This window comes from Hyaena hyaena, unplaced genomic scaffold (genome assembly GCF_003009895.1).
Source record: "Hyaena hyaena isolate Hyena2069 unplaced genomic scaffold, ASM300989v1 scaffold_146, whole genome shotgun sequence".
NCBI lineage: Eukaryota > Metazoa > Chordata > Mammalia > Carnivora > Hyaenidae > Hyaena > Hyaena hyaena.
Genome location: NW_024080778.1, coordinates 2,121,599 through 2,132,027, shown reverse-complemented (window position 1 = coordinate 2,132,027; position 10,429 = coordinate 2,121,599).

Below are 10,429 nucleotides of genomic sequence, written 5' to 3'. Positions count from 1 at the left end.
ACAGGGTATTTACCCAAATACAAGAACACTAATTCAAAGGGATACATGCACCCTATATTTACAGTAGCATTATTTACAATAACCAAATGATGGAAGCAGCCTGTATCCATCAATTGGTAAATGGATAAAGAAAATGTGTATGTGTGTGTGTAAATGGTATATTTATCCATAAAAAGAATGAAATAATGCCATTTATAATAACATAAATGGAGCTATAGAGTATAATGCTAAGCAAATATGTCAGAGAAAAATACCATATGATTTCACTCATGTGGAATTTAAGAAGGAACAAAAATGAACACAGGGAAAAAAAGACAACCCAAGAAAAAGATTCCTAATTATAGAAAAACCCAAGAAAAAATTCCTAATTATAGTTACCAGTCAGGAGGAGGTGGGAAGTTGGATTTAAATAGGTGATGGGGGATTATGGAATGCATTTGGGATGAGCACTGAGTGATATATGGAATTGTTGAATCACTATATTGTATACCTGAAACTAATATTACACTATATGTTAAAAAACCTGGAATTAAAATAAAAACTTAAAAAAAAAAACAGGTCTGGAAAAAATGTTTAAATGCAATTAACCAAAAGAGAGATTTGTCTTTTACATATTTGATTCTGAGCTTGGACTAGGAGTGATTATTTTCCTCTTTTCAATTATCCTGGAACTGCAAGCCCCAAACACAGCTGCAGTGGGGAGAAAACTGGGTGGAACCATTTGACTGAAAGCTCATGTCGAAGGTCAAGAAGAAAAGTCCAGGACACTGGGACACTGCAGAAGGGTCAGGCATAAATGGAAGGTGAAGACAGAAGGACATTAGAGAGGAGTCACTCAATAATAGACTTAATAGGAAACTCAAGGAGTAAAATGAGTTTTGCAACAACTTCTACTTCACGTACAGACCTTTCTAAAAAGATGTATAAATTATATATACCATCTGTCAGGCATTACCTACTTAGGTGAGACAAATTCACAAAAATGTGAATACTTAGAAGGCATACAGGAGTGGAATAAATAGCTATTTAGGAACAAAGATTCTGTTGCATTTTGTACTGTCTTACACATTTTATAGAGCTTGGGAGAGAGGAAATAGTCTTCTCCTAGGCACTCTCTTTTTGGAGATGCAGGGATTGCCTAGAAATGGACCTCAGCTCCTTATTGAGCACCCTCGCCTGAAATGCTTACTGTGTGGCTCCCATGTTACTAGAATCAGCCATAGTCTGGTTTAGCTTATTATATTCTCCTGTCATGAGTTGATTGATCAAGTAAACATTAAAAGACTATTAGATTTAATAAATGAATTCAGCAAAGTTGTAGGATATAAAATCAACACAAAAATCAGTCACATTTCTATATTTTAACAACAATCTGAAAAGGATATTAAGAAAATAGTTCCATTTACAATAGCATAAAAAGAATAAAATAGGAACAAATTTCTATACTAAAAAGTACTGAATACATGGAAGGACATCCCATGTTCATGGATCAGAAGACTTATTTTGTTTTGGTGAAAATGTTGCCCAAAGAAATTTACAAATCCGATGCAATCCTTATAAAATCTCACTGATGTTTTTTACAGAAATAGAAAAATCCATCCAAAAGTTCGTATAGAATTTCAGAGGTTCAGAAAACAATAGCAAAGTTGCCAATGTAGCTAGATTTGACAAAATAGCCAAAACAATTTTGAAAAATAAGAAATAGTTGGGGATCTCACACTTCATGATTTCAAAATACTATAAAGATACAGTAGTCAAAACGATGTGATATGGGCATAAGGATGAACACATAGATTGACCAATAGAATAGACTAGAGAACCCAGAAATAAAACCTCACATATATGGAAAATTGATTTTTTTTTCTTTTTAAAATTTTGTTTTTAAGAGAGAGACAGGAGGGGACAGAGAGAATAGGGCACACAGAATCCAAAGCAGGCTCCAGGCTGAGCTGTCAGCACAGAGCTGGATGCGGGGCTTGAACCCACAAACCATGAGATCATGACCTGAGCCAAAGTTTGACGCACCTCAAGGTCAGTTGATTTTCAACAAAGGTGCCAATACCATTCAATGGGGAGAAAGGACAGTGTTTTCAAAAGAGTGCTGGGAGGGGAGCCTGGGTAGCTTAGTTAAGCATCCAGCTTCAGCTCAGGTCATGATCTCGTACTTTGTAAGTTCTAGCTCCACATCAGGCTCTGTGCTGATAACTCAGAGCCTGGAGCCAGCTTCTGATTCCATGTCTCCCACTCTCTCTGTCCCTCCCCAACTCATGCTTTGTCTCTCACTCTCAAAAATTAATAAATGTTAAAAAAAACTTAAGCACACACACACACACACACACACACACACACACACACACAACAGTGCTAGGAAAACTAGATATCCACATGGAAGAGAATGAAGCTGATGTTTGAAACTACAGACAAAAATTAACTCAAAAAATGGATCAAAGACCTAAATTTAAGAGCTAAAACTAAAACACACTTTAGAGAAAAAAGAGGTGAAAATCTTCATGACCCTGGATTAGGCAATCATTTCTTGCAATGATTGCCTAATCATGCATGACACCAAAAAGCATAAGAAATTAAAAAAAAAAAAAGATAAACTAGACTTATTCAAAATTAAAAACCTTGTGCAAATGATGATAAGAGAGTAAAAAGACAATCACAAAATGGGAGAAAATATTTGCAAATCATATACCTGATAAGAGATTAATCCAGAATGTGTAAAGAACTACAACTCTGGTCAACTAATCTTCAACAAAGCAGGAAAGAATAGCCAATCAAAAAAAGACACTTTTCAACAAATGGTCTTGGGAAAACTGGACGGTGACATGCAGAAAAATAAAACCGGACCACTTTCTTACACCATACACAAAAATAAATTCAAAATAGATGATGGACCTAAATGTGAGCCCAGAAGCCATCCAAATCCTAGAGAAGAACACAGGCAGCAACCTCTTTTACCTCGGCTGGAGCAACTTCTTACTAGACACGTCTTGGGAGGCAGCAGAAACAAAAGCAAAAATGAATTATTGGGACCTCATCAAGATAAAAAGCTTCTACACAGCAAAGGAAACAATAAAAAAAAAACTAAAAGGCAACCTATGGAATGGGAGAAGATATTTGCAAATAGCATATGGATACAGGGCTAGTATCTAAAATCTATAAAGAATTTATCAAACTCAACACCCAGAAAGTAAATAATCCAATTAAGAAATGGGCAAAAGACATGAACAGACATTTCTCCAAAGAAGACATAAAATGGCTAACATACATGAAAAGTGCTCAACATCACTCATCATCAGGGAAACACAAATCAAAACCAAAATGAGATACCAACTCACACCTTCCACAATGGCTAAAATTAACAATACAGAAAACAATAGGTGTTGGTGAGGATGCGGTAAACGGAGAACTATCTTACAGTGTTGGTGGGAATACAATGGTGCAGCCACTCTGGAAAACAGTATGGAGGTTCCTCAAAAAGTTAAGAATAGAGCTACCTGATGACCCAGCAACTGCACTACTAGATATTTATCCAAAGGGTGCAAAAATACTCAAAGGGGCACATGCACCCCAATGTCTCTAGCAGCACTATCAACAATAGACAAATTATGCAAAGTGCCCAAACGTCCATCAACTGATGAATGGATAAAGGAGATGTGATACACACACACACACACACACACACTGCAATATTAGCCATAAAAAAGAATGAAATCTTGACATTTGCAATGACATGGATGGAACTAGAGTGTATTATGCTAAGCTAATAAGTCAGAGAAAGACAAATGCCATGTTGCTTCACTCATATGTGAAATGAAGATACGAAACAGATGAACATAGGAGAAGGGAAGGAAAATAAAATAATGAGATAAAAACAGAGAGGGAGGCAAACCATAAGGAACTTTTAACTGTCTCTGTAGTTAACTGAGGGATGCTGGAGAGGAGATAGGTGGGGGAATGGGCTAAATGGGTGGTGGGCATTAAGGAGGGCACTTGTTGTGATAAGCACTGGGTGTTAAATGTAAGTGCTGAATCACTCCATTCTACTCCTGAAACCAATGCTATGCTATATGTTAACTAACTTGAACTTAAATAAAAACTTGGAAGAATTTTTTTAAAAAAAACTACAACTCAACAACAAACATTCTGATTCACAAGTGGGCAAAGGATTTGAATAGACATTTTTCTAAAGAATATATACAAATGGCCAATAAGCCACTATGGAAAACAGTTTGGTGATTCCTCAAAAAATTGGTAACTCCTTATATAAAGTTGCTATATGATTCAGCAATTCCACCCCTAGATATATACCCAAAATAATTGAAAGCAGGGCCTCAACAGATATCTGTACACTCATGTTCATAGCAACATTATTCCCAATAGTACAAAGTGGAAACAACCCAAATGTCCATTGATGGATGAATTGATAAAGGAAATGTAGTATATACATTCAAAGGAACATTACTCAGCCGTAAAAAGGAAGGATATTTTGACGTATAACATGGATGAACCTTGAAAACATTATGCTAAGTGAAATAAGCCAGGCACAAAAGGACACATATGATTCCACTCACATGATGTACCTAGAAGAGGCAATTCAGAAGGAAAGTAGAGAAGTTACCAGGGGCCAGGAGAGATGAAAAGTTATTATTTAATGGGTACAGGGTTTCCATTTGGAATGGTGATGCTCTGGAAGTAGATAGCAGTGGAAGTTATAAAACATTGTGAATGTACTTAATGCCACTGAAAAAGTACACTTTAAAATTATTAAAATGGTAAATTTTATGTAAATTTCATCACAATAAATAAAAACAACCCCGTCTTCCACCACTATTTTTAATGGAAAGAAACTGGAAATAATCTTAGGTGTTCATTAACAAAGGATTTGGCTAATAAAGTGTGACATATCTATATTGATTTCTTAATGGTCTTGCTTTCTGGCCCTTTACAGAGCAGCCTAAGCCAGATGATGGTATTCTTTCTCAAAAGTGCTTCCATGGTTGACCATCTCACTCAGAGTAAAAGCCCAAGTCTCTACAATGCCCTCCAAGTCTACCTCTTTGATGTTATCTCTCTCTACTCTCCCCATTACCGTCTTCACTCTAGCCATATGGCCTCTTGTTCCTGGAACCCTTCCAGCATACTTCACCTTCAGGGCCTTTGCACTTGCTCTTTCCTCTGTCTGGCATGCTCTACCCCAGGTACCTACATGCCTTCTAGAAGGTGATCAGCTGTCTATTCAAGAGGTTTCCCTGAATACCTTATATAAGATAACCTCCCACAGCCCCCAGCCACACACACACATACACACACACACACACACAGCAATACCAGTGCTTTATCTCCTCCATGGTATTTGTCACTGACAGACACTATACATTTGTTCATCTTTTAATCTTCTTCCATTAGAAAGTAAGCTCCTTGAAGGGCAAGCACTTTGTTTTGTTCACACAGTATTCTCAATGCTGAGAACAATGCATGACACTCAGCCCTCAATAAATATTTATTGAGAGAATAAATCCATTTAATAAAATACCAAACAGCTGTTTAAAAAGAATGAGGCAGATTGATACTCACTGATGTGGCAAGATCCTCAAAATACACCATCATGTGAAAAGAGCAGGGTAGTGAAAAGAGTTAATATGATGCCAATTATGGGGCAGGGGAGTGTATGTAAGCATATAAAATCTGAAAGGATGTATTTCTCACTTAACAGAGATTATCTCTGAGAGGAGAAAGACAAAGTATATACGTGTGTGTGAGTATTTTGTTTTATGTAGCAATAGCCTTAGTACCAATTCTATTTCTCGATATTTACCCCACTGAAATAAAGATGTATATATCAGTATTGTTCATAATAGCAAAAAACAAAAAACAAAAACCCCAGACGTTGTACCCTATGTGTTGACAATAGGGTGTTGGTCAGATAAACTTCAAAATATTCCTAAACAATGTATTTCTTTTTAATCTAGAGGTCAGCAAATAATGGCCTTCAGGTTAAGTCTAGCTGCTGTGTTTGTTTTTTTTAATAGGAAAAGTTTTCTTGAAATATAGCCATGTCCATTCATCTGCATATTGTCTACGGCCGCTTTCCTGCTCCTAGGGTGAGTAGTATAGCTGTGACAGAGACTATATGGCCTGTAAAGCCCAAAGTATTTACTATTTGGCCCCTTTACAGGAAAAGGTTGCTGACTCGCTGGACTAAAATGGAGTAATCCAAAGTTCTTTGTGGGAAAACAACATGGAAATGTTAATGAGATATACTTGTTTACAAGTATTTATTAAATACTTGTTTATTAATATTTATTAAATACTTGTTTATTAAATATGTGAATACTGTAAACAGAAATATTTATAAAGATTTAAAATATCATGGATATATGGGGGGGTTGGGAGACTGGAAAAATTCACACAGAGATGTTACAAATTACCTAAGCTGAAAAAAATTAAAAGGTGATTATTTCCTCCTTTACGGTTTCCTGCATTTTCAAATTTTCTATGGATCTTTATGTATTCTTGTTAAAATCAAAATAAAAGACTGACTTCTAAATATCTGGTTTGCTGTGAGCATGTTCTTGCCTAAAGGAAGAAAAGTTTTTATATGTAATCTCTACACTCATCGTGGGGTATCATCAAATTCACAACCCCAACATCAAGAGTCACACACTCTTCTGACTGAGCCACCCAGATGTCCTGGAGGGTTAACTTTCAATGTCCTTCTACAATATATTCTTTGTGACACTTAGAAATGAGGCTTCGTTATCAGGCCAAGGACCAAACATGCTACCTGCAGCAGGAAGTCACAACTCTTAGTTTTGTGGAGGGAACTGGCTTATCTACCTTGTAAATACATTTTATTTTTTTCAGATTTAATTGATTAAACATGTTGTTATTAACCAGGGCCAAGTCCAAAGTCCCAACACCCTCTCCTGATTAACAGGGTGAATATCAGGGACTGGGGGGACTCTTTAGAGGCCTTGTTTTACCACAAGAAGAAAAGAGTCAGAAGTCAACAACTTGTCTACGGCAACCCACTTATGTTTGGGCAAGGCTCCCATGTGATTTCCACAGTGACTTCTGCATAATAAATGGAAGGAAATGAGGGAGAAGAAAAGAACAACACATCTGGGCAATGCATCAGCCTACAAAAATCAAACATCGGGAATCCGTAACAATTATAATCAGGCTAACTGAAGTGACAGAACATTTAATTTTTAACAGGAATGTGACTCTTTAACACTTTTTCTTCTATTCCTCTTTATTCATACCACATCATTGCTCACTGTTATAACAACTATGTATCGTGTAACTGTTACTGCTGGCGTACCCAGTTCGTAGCTAATGTCTTTTTTCCCAAGAAAAGACATGTCTTACTTCACCATGTCTTTACTTACTTCACCATGTCTTCTTCTCCCAAGACAAAGAATTTTTTAAAAAATTCGTCCTACTGAGATATAACTTTCCTACAGTGAAATACATAGTTCGGTTTCGACAAAGACATACGTGCAAGTAACCAACACTCTAATCAAGATATAGAACATTCCCACCACCCCAGAAAAGTTTCTCATGTCCCTTCCCATTCAATCCTACCCCCTGGCCTGATTTCTTCACCATGGATTAGTTATGCCTGCTCTAAAATTTCATATAAATACAATTATTCAGAATACATTCTGTAGAGAACAAGATGGAGTCACTCATGTCAAGCAGGGGCCTGTATCAAGCAATGACACTAGCAGTTAAGGGTACAGCAGCTAAAAGATATCATGGACGACCAGCATGAGCTGACACCCTAGAACTGATAATAAGCAAAAGCATCAGAGGTCTGCAGGACCCAAGACTGATGAAATCTCTTTATAAAGGGGAGGATTTCAGATATGACCCCTCTATGTCTGACCACTTGAACAAGGCAGCTGCCTCCCAAGGGTCTGCTGGATTGATCTCCAAACAGAACTGAGCTCCTTGCCAGCTTGAACAGAATAAACAGTAAGTGCCACGAGCTGACCCGGACCTCACCCAAGCCTTATCTCAACTGCACGGCCACAGACTGACTTTGCATTTGGTTCATTAACTTCCTACACCCCTCTGTTGGCTGCTCTGCTCTGTGTACTGTGTAAAAGGCCAAGTTAATCACATGGTAAAATGTTATTGAGTTTGGAATCCTGTACCTGCTTTATAATTATGTTAACCTTGCTTTATGTTGGAATAAAAGTGACATTGTGGAAAGACACAACTCGCGTGTGCACCTTCATAGCATGCTGATGACACACTACCGTGTCTGGCTTTTCCATAATGGTTTCTGAGAAATATTGTGGGGTGTATCATAACTTATTCCCCCTTTATTTTTTAATTTGGGGGAGGGAAGAGGCAGAAAGAGAGAGAGAGAGAGCAAGAGAGAGAAGGAATCCCAAACAGGCTCCATACTCAGCACAGAGCCCAATGCAGAGCTCAATCCCACAACCCTGGGATCATGACCTAAGTCAAAATTAAGAGTGGGATGCTCAAGGGGCGCCTGCGTGTTAGTCGGTTGAGCGTCCGACTTTCGCTTGGGTCGTGACCTCGCGGTTTGTGGGTTCGGGCCCCGTGTCAGGCTCTGTGCTGGCTGCCAGCTCGGAGCCTGGAGCCTGTTTCGGTCTGTGACTCCCTCTCTCTCTGACCCTCCCCTGCTCGCGCTGTCACTCTCTCTCTCCTGGGAATGGATGAAACATTGAAAAATTAAAAAAAAAAAAAAAAAAGAGTGGGATGCTCAACCAACTGAGCCACCCAGGTGCCCCAACAGTTTTCCTCCTCCTTTCGTTTGTTGAAGAACATCCGGACAATTTCCAGGTCTGGCATTAAATAAAAAATTTGATCCAGTCCCGGCATCATTTTATCTAAACAAAAGAAGTTTGGGACATTGGATTTTGTTACTTTTGAGATTCTGCCTTCCACTGATATTTCGATTTTTCAGGGACCTCCCCCTCTCTATCCCTCTGCAGGAAAATCATAGTACATACATGCAACAGGAGAGGAATGAAGTGGGCATTGAAGATCAACAAGTTTATTTATTCATACAAGGCATAAAGGCTGAATGCAGAAAACAAGTTAATATTTTGTCCAGTCTCACAATCCAATTTTGGAGAGAGTAGTGAAAGCTGTACAGGGTAATAAAAGGGCAGTAATAGTCCCACTTTAAAGCATTATTAGGGCCCTGGTGATAATTCTTATAAGTATAGTTTATACTTATCAAGCTTTAACTAAATGCTAGACATTGTACTAATTATTTCACCTAATTCTTATGCTTGAGGTGGGTACATTCATTATTCCCGTTTCATGTAGAGCATATAGATGCTCAGAAAGTACATAAAGAAGTCCATTAACACTATACACTAGAAGACACTGAAATGAGTGTGGAGACTCATAGAAACCTAAAGGAAATGAAATGGCTAATTTTTATGATTTACTTCATATATATCATTTGAGTGTCTTCTATGTATAGTGCCTTGTGGAGTTGTGCAACTAAATAGTATAAATAGCATTTCCACTTTCTCTTTTCATTAGCAGTTTGTAAGCTCTTCTTAAACCATAAGCTCTCTCTGTTCATGCTCACTGACTCGGGATAGGTGTAATGTGTAGTATCTACTTCCCAGGGAATTACAAACCAGCCGGGCAACTGTAGTTTTACAAATAGAGTAATTTAACACCATTCTTGATAACAAAGTTGTAAGTACTTAGATATTTTAGCTATACTGTTACCAACACTTCTGGCCAAAATTCATGTATGGCAAGAAGGATTTCAGTGGGAAAGTGACCGGTTTAAAATTATCTTTGGGGGATCAATAAAAAATGATTTATTTTCCCCTTAACGCTCTTCTTGTCTTCATTCCCCCTCTGGTCCCTACCCCAAAGACCTTTTAGTATTCTCTTCCTTTACTGCTACTGATTATTATTTTATTCACCTGTTTCACGAATGGAGCAGAAAGTATTCCTTTCTCTGGCAAGAAAGCCCTGAATATGATTTGGAAAAATTTATCCCTAAAAGCATTGGATGAGCTATGTGGTTCGATTTAAAATAGTTTATCCAGGGCACCTGGGTGGCTCTGTTGGTTGAGTGCCTACTTCAGCTCACGTCATGATCTCACAGTTCATGAGTTTGAGCCCCTGACAGCTCAGGACCTGGAGCCTGCATTGAATTCTGTGTCTCCCTCACTCTCTGCCCTTCCCCTGCTTGCGCTCTGTCTCTCTCTCTCTCAAAAATAAACATTAATAAAAATAAAATAGTTTATCCAGGGGCTCCTGCCTCAGTCACTAAAGCATGCAGCTGTTGATCTCAGGGTTGTACGTTTCAGCACCACGTTGGGTGTAGAAATTACTTAAAATCTTTTAAAAAATAGTTTATCTGGAGCACCTGAGTGGCTCAGTCAGTTAAGTGGTAGGGTCTTGATTT